Source organism: Tamandua tetradactyla, chromosome 7, assembly GCF_023851605.1.
Source record: "Tamandua tetradactyla isolate mTamTet1 chromosome 7, mTamTet1.pri, whole genome shotgun sequence".
Lineage (NCBI taxonomy): Eukaryota > Metazoa > Chordata > Mammalia > Pilosa > Myrmecophagidae > Tamandua > Tamandua tetradactyla.
This window is the reverse complement of record NC_135333.1, coordinates 21,412,205-21,420,244: the sequence shown is the minus strand read 5'-3', so window position 1 is coordinate 21,420,244 and position 8,040 is coordinate 21,412,205. Positions and strand designations below refer to the sequence as shown.

Below are 8,040 nucleotides of genomic sequence, written 5' to 3'. Positions count from 1 at the left end.
GTATCTCAAAGTCTCATTTTGCTTTACTGGTTCCAACTAGGACATCTGCCCCTCCTGAATGAGAAGCTCTTGAATCTCAGGCCCACCCATGCTGCTGAGCTAGAAGTAATGCCACCAGGAGGCTTCCCAGAGGATAACCAGGGTACTGCTTGTTGGGGAATAGATGCTGGATGGCAAAAAAAAAAAAAAAGAACAAAGGCTCACACCTACTTACCTTATAGAAGAGCCCACTGAGGCATATACCTGGCTTGGAAACATACAGGAGAGATGATGACCCTGGAACTGTGCAGCTGCTCTCTGAAGTCTGGGTTCCTGGCTTACCTGCTACAGCTAGGGACTGCCTGAGCCAGTGGGTGGCACAGACCATACCACAGGAACGTCAGAAGAGAGGTCAAGCCACAGGGGCCTTATCTGACATCCTACCCAGGGTAGAAGATGGGGCCAGAAAGAGCAGTCAAAGTGTCAGAGCTGAGTAACTGGGGAAGGAAGCACCATAAACCACCTTTTTTTTTTTTTTTTTGGTAGAGTAAACTTTATTTCCAGGAAACAGTGTTTTAGTTGGAGATGGGTATTTTTTTTTTTTTTTTTTTATTTCAGGTAGATCTGAGATGTTCAACAAAATGGGAGGGCTCAGCCAGAGGTGATGTGGAAAAGTTCTCTAGTATTTGCTTATCACTTCCCTGCAGCCAGAAATCCACATGTGGAAATGGCATCCTGTAATTCAGTCCTATATGAAGCTGTCCTGTCTTTGCCTCATGTATGCTAATCTTCAGCCCTCCTGCCAGAACCCACCCAGCATATCACTACTCCATTGGACCCCGAGTTTGAAAGGAGGCTTTGAAAATGTCTGCTGTTTTAATATGAACAACAATGCCATAAATTATTGGAAAGTGGCTTTCATTTTCTCCTCTGTCACTTAATTCTATCACACATAATGTTACCTAATGAATAATGTTACCTTAGCGAATTTATCTGGGCTATCAAATTCACTAAGAAGTTGATGAGTTCTATGGTGGAACCCATGGCCTTAGCATGGGTTTCATCACAGATATCAAGCATACAGCCCCACTACCATTCTTTGGGTCATGTAAACTCTTTGCTGAACATACAGAAAACCCTGGGGTCCCACTTGTGGAACAGAATGCCCTCTGAGAAGTCTGGCTTTTTCCTCCAGAGGCAGGTGGGCTTGAACAAGGCCCCAGGCAGACTGTGGCAACCACACTTGCCACCCCTCCATAGGTGGCAGCATGGAGGTGGCTACCCCAACCCCAGGCTGCCCACTAACCCACCCCTCAGGTTGCCATGCCCTCAGGGCTTCCTTTTTACAAATAAGGAAACTGAGGCTCTCAAAGTTTGATACACTTATTCATGCCCCATGGCTAGTAGCAGATAGACCAGAACTGGAAGCCAAACTCACTGACACTTTATGACAGTGCACACTACACTAGAAAAGAAACATCTAACTTTAAGTGGTAAATCTGACCATCTTCTCATAACCCCATTACCACCATCTCAGAAGCCTCCTAACTGATCTCCCTGCTTCTGCCCTTGCCCAACAGGCTACTGTCCACACAGCCATCTAGTGATTTTATGTTCATAAAATATAAGTGAAGTCATGTCATTTGTCAACTCAAAACCTTCCAAGGGCACAAGGCCCTTCAGAATCTACCTGTCCCTCTTATCCTTCACTGGCTTCACTCCCTGCCATGTTCTCCTCTGCTCAACCAGCTCTGGCCACCTTTTGCTATTGGTTTCCACCACAGGGCCTTTGCACCTGCTGCCTCTGCTCAAACACTTCTCCAACACTGCCATGTCCATCTTCCTCCTTTCTTCATGTCTTACCCCAACATTACCTTTTCAGTGAGCCTTTCCTGACCACTGTATTGAAAATTACAACTCACCACTAACCCCACACTTCCTTTCCTTTTCTTCACAGCACTTTCCTCCAAACATGTATGTCATTACTTTTATGCTTATCAATCTTTGCTCACTAAAAGAATAGCTCCAAGAAGGCAGGGGTTTTGTCTGTTTCAGTTCCTGTGGATGCCACCCCTAGAATAGTGCTTGTGGGACACAGCAGGTGCTCCTTAAATGCTATGGGAATGAATGAATGACTGTGTAGATTCTTCTGTATACAGTTCTTCAGGATAGACTCCAGAGAGAATGTAGTTTGATACTCTTTGAAGGGCAAATGTGGAGAAAGAGAAATGTCCCATTTGTGGAAGGGTAGCCTTTTGCAATCTGCTGAGATCCAGTTTCCTTCACCACTGGGCACTGGGGAGTGCTGAGCCACTTAACCTAGGAATCTTTTGAAGATGCAACCCTGAGGCACTTCTTTTTTATGACAGATTATCTCCTGGAACCTCTTATTAAAACAAAACAAGACAAAAACAAAAACAAACAAAAAGAGACAAATCGTTTCTAAGAACTGTGCCCGTCAGAACTCTTAGACGCCCTCTCACTTCGTCGTTGTCCTCCTCCCCATCCCGTTCCCCACCCCAGCCCCCGCAACTGGAGACCGTCTGAAGAGAACAAGAGGCCAAAAAGAGAAAAAAAAATGGTGCCAGGAAAGGATGAGAGGAGACCTGGGGTGCAGTAGCACAGCTGGATTTCTGCGTTTCTTAGGAGCACTTTCTGAGCATGGCAGCCCCTTCTGGGATTAAGGACGTTCAATAAAACCACCTGGCCTCCAAGAGTAGCAGGGACTAAAGAAACCTGGGAGCAGGTACTTCCAGGTCCAGAGCGCCCATAATCACGCGCTAAAAATGTTATCAGGAAGGCGGCGTCTGAGCTTAGTCTGCGCCCGGGCGCGGGACCGCACGAAGCCCAGTGTCCTAGAGACCATTACCTGCGGGGGCACGGACTGGAGGGGCGGACGTGGCGCCTTCTCCTGCTCCGCACCCCACCCCCACCAGCTTCGGGCCACTGGCATCGAGCAGCCCTCGGGACCTCCACTGGCCCGGCTCACCCTCAAAGTGGGAGCCCGGCCGCAGCTCGAGGCCTTGATTTCCTTAATCAATACCATATGAATAGTTGTAATTTCCGTTTCTTAGGGGATGTGTTAGGGTGCGCTTCTTCGGCAGAATCCACTAGAAGGGACAATGCCAGATAAGTATTTGGAGGAAAGGATATAGCTAATGACCAGGAGCGTCAGGTCTGAGTCATGTTTCTCTAGGTTAGGCATCCCAGAAGCTCTAGCCGCCTTCGCGTGAGCGTGGACAAGCAGGACCTCTGGGAGGTTCGTCTCCTTATCTGTAAAAGGGATGAGAGCACCCTTATCATTTGGCTAGTTATAAAAGTAAAAAGGGTTGATGCCTAAAGTGCTTTTTTATTCTTCTGTTAATGGGCATTTGGACTATTTCCATCTTTTGGCTATTATGAATGATACTGCTATGAACATTGGTGTACAAATATTTTTTTAAATTCTTGCTTCGATGCTTTAGGGCATATACAATAAAAAAAATAGTTGAATTTCATTGAATTTTTTTTTTTTTTTTTTTGCTGTTTATACCACTTTATTCAAACCTGAGCACCTTAATAGAAAACTAATAAACACTGGTAAGTTGTTTTCCTTAATTTCCTTAATTTTGGATTACTGTAAATGTACAAATTCTGCTAGCAGTTCAACGCTTAAATATAGATTAAATTATCTCTGACACATGGTAGATTTCATATAATGAAAATAACTAAAAGCATCAGTGCAATATACTGAACTGATCAAAATAAAACGAATTTTGGAAAACAAGGCTGCTAGATGGTTATTAACATAACCCAATACTTATATTACAAATTACAGATACACTGTTTATTATGGTTCTAGCCATGTAGAAACAATTGAAGCGTTTTAAAGGGGAGAGAAGGAAATTAGCTGTTTTAATAACTGTACGTTTGTATACTTTTAAGCAACTCTTAAATATTAAAGAAATTATTAAACACATATGGAGACTACAATGTGATACCCTGTTTATGTTCGAACATAGAATTTTAAATAATCAAGTTTGAATGTACATAATTGTTAGTGCATTGACTATATTGTGTCCAAAGAGAACAAGCCCTGTCCCTGCCCCAAACAAAACCACCCTGTGTAAATGGCCAGCAGTGATTAAAGAAAAATCACAACCACCTGGTTTATTTCATTTTTGTTGAAGAGCGCACATGTTGCAGTGAACACTATCCATTAAGATGCATTTACCAGTTTTCATATTCCTAAAACAAGATGGGGCTACATATGATTTTTACCACCATTTAAAAATAACAGGATTGGCTATACTTTAGATACAGTATGCCATTAATGTTCATTTTTATCTCCTGGAGATGTGGTACTGTCTTCTTGTGGCCTTTTTATTAAAGTATGGAATGTACACTTTAAGTATGGATACTAGGAGAAATAACTGTTTACCTGAATACTGTAGCTAAGCATAGATATCTTCAAGAACCTCTTTCTAAAAAAAGAATGTTTCTGAAAGCCCAAATTAATAAGTTCCAAATCTTTTTCATAGATTACTACTCTACTAGTTTGGAGGAAGTAGTTGGTTAACTGTGGCCCCAAACAGCCATTTGTCTATCTCTAGTGATGAGAAACAATTCCCCCTCACCTTCCAACCAAACAAGTACACATAACAGCTCTTATTTTCCCCTTCTATTGCTGAAACATTAGTCAGAGGAATACATGCTATAAAAATACATGTTATTAAAAATTAAGTTTGAAACACTTAAAATAATTCTGTATTAGAAACATGACTCTATCATCAGTCTCTCCTTTTTGGAAGTCACGCTGGGCTTGTTAATGCCCAATTCCACGGTTATCAACATTTAGGAAGCAGAAGAATATTCCAGTTCATTCAAACTGGAAGTTTACACTGACTCCTGGTTGGCTGTGTAGGTTCAGTACGGTCTACTCCTCTTCCTCTGGCAAAATTGGGTCCTGAATTCTGTGGTTCATCTTTTTAGCTATTGCCATGAATATTTCATTTACGTTCATTGATGTTTTCACTGATGTCTCCATGAATAATAAACTGCTGTCATCTGCATAGGACTATGCTTCCTGGAAATCTACATCTCTTTTATTTGCCAGGTCAGCCTTGTTTCCTGATAAAGCTATTACGATGTTAGAACTTGCTTGTCTCTGAAGTTCTTTAACCCAGTTTTTTGCTCTTGCAAAGAACTCCTCATTTGTAATATCATGTACAACTATGGCTGCTTGTGCTCCTCTGTAGTACATAGGTGCTAGGCTATGGTATCGCTCTTGACCAGCTGTATCCCATATTTCAAACTTTACCGTTGTGTCATACAGACACAGTCTGGGTTAGGAAAGCAGCCCCAATGGTACTCGCCTTTCACAAAATGAAGGACTAGGCTTGATTTGCCAACAGCTGACTCTCCTAGAAGTACTAGTTTGAACTGGCATATTTTATTTCCAGTATTTAGTCCATTGGGTCTTGTTGCTCTTCGATAAGCCATGTCCAAATTTTTAAAAAGTCCCTAATTTCAGACTCTTAATTGCACTTCCAGGATGCAAAGTGTCAGGTTTTTGTTCTGTTTTTTCCTAGCAGTAGTAACCTGGACACAGCGCACGGGGCTATGGGACCAAAGCTTCCTGGCAGAGGTCCCAGATGCAGCCTGAAGTGCGGGACTGAGACTGAGGCTGTGAGTTTGGCTCTGGAGCGATGGTGTCTCCTCCTCACGCCGCTCCCCTCAAACTGGATGGTGTGAGGCTCGTGGTGCTGGTCCTTCATTGAAATTTTTTAAATTGTGTTTCAAATGAGACTATGCCAATTTGAAAAGGTTTATGTACCCTAGAAAAGTCATGTTTTAATCCTAATTGACCTTGTGGGATAAATGGTTTCCTCTGATCCCTATTCAGTACCATATGTTAGAAACTTTAATTAGCTTATTTTCATGGAGATGTGACTCAATCAAGTGTGAGTATTAAACTTGATTAGGTAGACGTGCCTTCACCCATTCCAGGAGGGTCTTGATTGGTTTTACTGGAATCCATTAAAAGAAGAAGCACTTTGGAAAAAAAGCTAGAGAACAACAAGATAGAAAGCCACCAGATTCTGGGAGAGCAGAGAATGCCATGGAACCAGGAAGCAAAGAGTCCACCAGCCAGTGACTTTGGGAGATGAAGAAGGAAAACACCTCCCAGGGAGCTTCATAAAACAAGAAGTTAGAAGAGAAAGCCAGCAGACTTTGCTATATGCCCTTCCACCAAAGAGAGAAACCCTGAACATCATCAGCCTTCTTGAACCAAGGTATCTTTCCCCAGATGCCTTAGATTGGACATTTCTATAGACTTATTTTAATTGGGACATTTTCTTGGCCTTAGAACTGTAAACTAGCAACCTATTAGATTCCCTTTTTTAAAAGCCATTCTGTTTCTGGTACATCGCATTCTGGCTGCTAGCAAACTAGAACAGAGACCATCAAGAAAGTGAAAAGAGTGGAGGCAAAACTTACAAATCACGTATCTAATAAAGTACTTATACCTACTATATACATAGAACACTTACAGCTCAATAATACAAATGCAAATGATTCAATTTTAAAATTGGCAAAGAATATGAAATGATGTTTATTCAAGAAATACAAATAGCCAATAAACATACAAAAAGATACTTAATATCATTAGCCACTAGGAAAATGCAAATCCAAACCACAGTGCAATACCACTTCATATCCACTAGGAGGGCTATGATGAAAAAGACAGATAACAACAAGTATTGACAAGGATGTGGATAAATTGGAACTCTCACACACTTCTGGTGAGAATGTAAAATGGTGTAGCCACTTTAGTAAACAGCTTGGCAGTTTCCCAAAGAGGTTAAACATAAAGTCATCAAATGCCCTAACAATTCCACTTCTAGTATTAAGATAAATGAAAATGTATGTCCATACAGAAACTTATGCACAAAAGTTCATAGTGGCATTATTCACAATAGTCAAAAAGTAGAAACAACCTCTATGTGATGATATTGCAAACCATTGATTGTACAATATACACAGAATGTATGTTAAGAATGTTCATGTCTGTATGTTGTTTTGGTTTGATAACACAAAATAAATTTTTTAAAAGAAGTAGAAACAACCTAAATGTCCATCAGCCAATGAATAGATGAATAAAATGTGATGTATCCATACAATGAAATATCATTCAGCCATAAAAAGGAATGAAGTTCGGAGACAAGCTACAACACGATGGACCTTAAAAATATTATACTGAGTGAAATAAGCCAGACACAAAAGGAAAAATATCGTTTGATTCCATGCATATGAAATGTCCAAAGAGGCAACTCTACAGAGACAGTTTTTAGATTAAGGTTGCCTAGGACTGGAGGGTGGGTGGGGAGGTGAGGAATGGGGAGTGATGCTAGTGGGTATAAAGTTTCGTCTTGTGTGATGGAAATGTTCTAAAACTGGTTGCAGTGATGGTTGCACAACTCTGTGACTGTATTAAAAACCATTTTGTCATGGTAGGTTCATGTGTCAACTTGGCCAAGTGGTGGTACCTACACCAACTAATGTAACTTGTTACCAGAAGTGGTGTGGTTCTTAAGAAATGGAATCTTAAAAATGGGTTTTTATGAATAGTTTTCTACTCTGACTGGACTCAAAGGCACTAAGGACTCTGATACCCATAATCAGAATGACATTGCCAATCCATGGAATGAGTTGGCAAAAGAGATAGTCAAAATATCATCATTTGATTCTCCTAATGCTTCGATTATATGAAGCCAGGCTCTGGGGGATGATGTTTTTGACACCTTTATGAAGTTTTGCGGAAATAAGAGGTATAGAGATGCTGGCTGGTTGTTGTTAGATACACTGGATACATTAAGGAGTTAAAGGTATGGGCATAAGGCTTCAAACTAGAAGCTTATGTGCCATCTGACAGATGTAGAAGTTTCTATTAGTATCCTGAAGGAAAATCTTATTTCCTGTAGCCATAGACTTGAGATGTCTGAAAATCAGACTCAGAATCTTACTGTTAGGTGAAAAAAAAATGTGTATTTTATTGTTTTTTATTTAGAAATTAGATAT

At 40.9% G+C, this 8,040-nt stretch overlaps 2 pseudogenes; both read right to left on the bottom strand.

Moving 5' to 3' along the window:
• Positions 1-454: 454 nt before the first annotated feature.
• On the bottom strand, positions 455-2,750 carry LOC143690383 (protein N-terminal asparagine amidohydrolase pseudogene; annotated as a pseudogene).
• A 311-nt stretch (positions 2,751-3,061) lies between these two features.
• LOC143690382 (ras-related protein Rab-5A pseudogene) lies at positions 3,062-5,460 on the bottom strand (annotated as a pseudogene).
• Between the last annotated feature and the right edge of the window lie 2,580 nt (positions 5,461-8,040).